Source organism: Oncorhynchus nerka, linkage group LG3 (genome assembly GCF_034236695.1).
Source record: "Oncorhynchus nerka isolate Pitt River linkage group LG3, Oner_Uvic_2.0, whole genome shotgun sequence".
Classification (NCBI taxonomy): Eukaryota; Metazoa; Chordata; class Actinopteri; order Salmoniformes; family Salmonidae; genus Oncorhynchus; species Oncorhynchus nerka.
In genome coordinates this window covers 47,644,252-47,648,275 of record NC_088398.1, presented here as the reverse complement: position 1 = coordinate 47,648,275, position 4,024 = coordinate 47,644,252, and positions in this window count along the sequence as shown.

Here is a 4,024-nt window from a genome sequence, read left to right as displayed (position 1 = left end):
AAATACTACAGTATACTACAGTCTGCAGAAATACAACATTAAATACCAGTGGATGGAACTGGTTCTGGTAACAGAACTGAAAATTGTAGAATAATTAAAAAATTTAAGGAACAGAAGCGACAACAAAACTGATCTATACTGTTCCAGAACAGAACCATTATTTTAAAAGCATGGGAAGCGGGGATTAACGTTATTTTACATTCCGTGCATTTTTTTCTCCAGTCCCTCAAAAAAAGCAACAAAGCGCCTATGCAAAGCACTCACTTTGTCACTCAGAAACTTACTCCAGTGTCTGACTGCCAGCTGAAAATCTTTGCCAGTGTATGTGTGTAGGCCCATGCCCCTCCCCTCCCTCTGAAGCATAGTCTACCTTACAAGCGTGATTCAAAAGATAGGGAGAGATATTTTTAATTAGAGAAGAACAGATTCACTTTTCAATGCTAGTTAAGGACACTATAGTTATCACATTTCACATTGAATTTATTAACTACAAAAAGGTAATAAGTGTTTTTATTTTAATTCTGGTGCAGCTCTGCACACACAAGCTTGTTAACTAGCTAGCTCTGGTATAGCTTTTGAAAACTGTAGGTGCCATTATGTGTAATGTAATGGAACTGAGAGTCATGATCAAGGGCTCAAAGATGTTCAAAGTTCAGTCATTGAATCCACTCCTCCGTAGGTATAATTATGTGGGCCTAATTCAGATAATGCATTTCATAACAACAAGATGCCCAGCACTTCATGCCCAGCATTCTCCTCACCAGCGAAATGTCAGACACATCTCACACTAGCTTGCCCACTCCATAGAAAGCTGCTCTATCCATTGGTGAAGAAATGTTATGTTGAGCTAAATTTAAAACAATGGTGATTTCAGAGGTTTCAAAACGAACAGAAAGGAACTATATAAACCGTTACTTTTGTTTGGTTCGAACCAGTTCAGAACTTTATTTTGCTGGTCGGAACAGCAAAAATAATATTTCTGTTCAGAACGAAAGGATTGGACAAATATTTTGGTTCCAACCACTAGTAAATAGTACAGCATACATACCACAATCTGCAAAAACGCTAAATTAATTACTATAGTATATATTACCATTGTTACGTCCGTCGTCGGAATGAGATCAAAGCGCAGTGTGGAAAGTGTACATCTTGCTTTATTTTAGATGAACACCAAAAAACAACAAAAGATAAACGAATGTAACGTTCTGCAGGCTACACAGTAACTGAACAAAAACAAGATCCCACAAACTCAGGTGGAAAACAGGCTGCCTAAGTATGATTCCCAATCAGAGATAGACAGCTGCCTCTGATTGGGAACCATACCCGGCCAACAAAGAAATAGAAAACTAGAATGCCCACCCACAATCACACCCTGACCTAACCAAATAGAGAAATAAACAGGCTCTCTAAGGTCCTCCCAAAGGTGCGGACTCCGGGTGGGCATTTAGCCTCAGTGGCGGCTCCGGTTCGGGCCATAGACCCCGCTGAGGACTCCGGACCATAGATCGTCGCCGGAGGAATTAGACCGTGGATTGTCGCCGGAGGAACCGGACCGTGGATCGTCGCCGGGGACTCCGGGCCGTAGATCGTTGCCGGGGACTCCGGACCGTAGCTCGTCGCTGGAGGCTCTGGACTGCCGACCGTCGCTGGAGGCTCTGGACTGCCGACCGTCGCTGGAGGCTCTGGACTGCAGACCGTCGCTGGAGACGCCGGACCTTGGATCATCACTGGAGGCTTCATGCCATGGTTAATCACTGCAGGCTCAGGGACATGGATCATCACTGCAGGCTTCGTGCCATGGATCATCACTGGAGGTTCCGGACTGTGGACCGCCTCAGGAGGTTCCGGACTGTGGACCTTCTCAGGAGGTTCCGGACTGTGGACCGTCTCAGGAGGTCTTAATTAAAGTATTGATGGACTGTTGTTTCTCTTTGCTTACTTGAGCTGTTCTTGACATAATATGGACTTGGTATTTTACCAAATAGGGCTATCTTCTCTTTACCACCCCTACCTTGTCACAACACAACTGATTGGCTCAAACGCATTAAGAAGGAAAGTAATTAGACAAATTAACTTTTAACATGGCACACCTGTTAATGGTAATGCATTCCAGGTGACTACCTCATGAAGCTGGGTGAGAGAATGCCAAGAGTGTGCAAAGCTGTCATCAGGGCAAAGGGTGGCTACTTTAAAGAATCTCAAATATAAAATATATTTTGATTTGTTCTTCACTTTTTTGGTTACGACATGATTCCATATGTGTTATTTCAAAGTTTTGATGTCTTCACTATTATTCTACAATTACTATCCTGCCGATCCTCGACTTCGGCGATGTCACCTACAAAATAGCTTCCAATTCTCTACTCAGCAAACTGGATGTAGTCTATCACCGTGCCATCCGTTTTGTTACCAAAGTGCCTTATACTACCCACCACTGCGACCTGTATGCTCTAGTCGGCTGGCCCTCGCTACATATTCGTCGCCAGACCCACTGGCTCCAGGTCATCTATAAATCTATGCTAGGTAAAGCTCCACCATATCTCAGCTCACGGGTCACGATAACAACACCCACCCGTAGCACGTGCTCCAGTGGGTATATCTCACTGGTCATCCCCAAAGCCAACACCTCCTTTGGCCGACTTTCCTTCCAGTTCTCTGCTGCCAGTGACTGGAACGAATTGCAAAAATCGCTGAAGCTGGAGACTTACATTTTCCTCACGAACTTTAAACATCAGCTATCTGAGCAGCTAACCGATCGCTGCACCTGTACACAGCCCATCTGTAAATAGCCCACCCAATCTACCTACCTCATTCCCATATTGTTTTTATTTACTTTGCTGCTCTTTTGCACACCAGTATCACTACTTAAACACCATCATCTGATCATCATCATCTGCTCATCTATCACTCCAGTGTTAATCTCCTAAATTGTAGTTACTTTGCTACTTTTGCCTATTTATTGCTTTACCTCCTCATGCCATATGCACACACTGTATATAGACTTTCTTTTTTTTCTATTGTGTTATTGACTGTATGCTTGTTTATTCCATGTGTAACTCTGTGTTGTTGTTTCTGTCGCACTGCTTTGCTTTATCTTGGCAGGTCGCAGTTGTAAATGAGAACTTGCTCTCAGCTAGCTTACCTGGTTAAACAAAGGTAAAATATTTTTTTTTTTAATTTTTTTTAAAATAGAAAATAGTAAAAATAAAGAAAAACCTTGGAATGAATAGGTGCCCAAACTTTTGACTGGGACTATATGTAAAGAAGGTATTTCTGTTTTTAATTTTTAATAAATGTACAAAAAATTCTAAAAACCTTTTTTCACTTCACTTTTCACATTATGGGATATTGTGTGTAGATTGATGATTGAATTTGAGAATAATACTGTAAAGTAACAAAATTTGGAAAAAGTGAATGTCTCTGAATACTTTCCGAATGCACTGTACATTTCTTAGTCAGCCAGCTGAATAGCTACAGTACAGCTTCCCTTCATTCCCACCTCCATCCTTCTGTCCAAGTTAGAAGATTCCATGCAAAAAAAGAGAATTAATCATTGAAAACAGCAGTTGAGAGGTGTAACTTTAGATTGAGCATTGATGGGGGACAGGCAAAATGTATTGTGTTGTCAAATACAAAATACACAAAAATATAAGGATCCCTAATGAATCAATAAAAACTTGACATCCATATTAGGGGGGAACACGTTTCAAGAATTAGACTAGCTTACCATGTCTCACACACCCAATCAATGTTTTCTAGATTTGTATTCATCAACCATCTCACACACTTTCTCCCTCTCTCTCTATATATATATATATATATATATACAGTGGGGAGAACAAGTATTTGATACACTGCCGATTTTGCAGGTTTTCCTACTTACAAAGCAGTCTCAACTGTGAGAGACGGAATCTAAAACAAAAATCCAGAAAAATCACATTGTATGATTTTTAAGTAATTAATTAGCATTTTATTGCATGACATAAGTATTTGATACATCAGAAAAGCAGAACTTAATATTTGT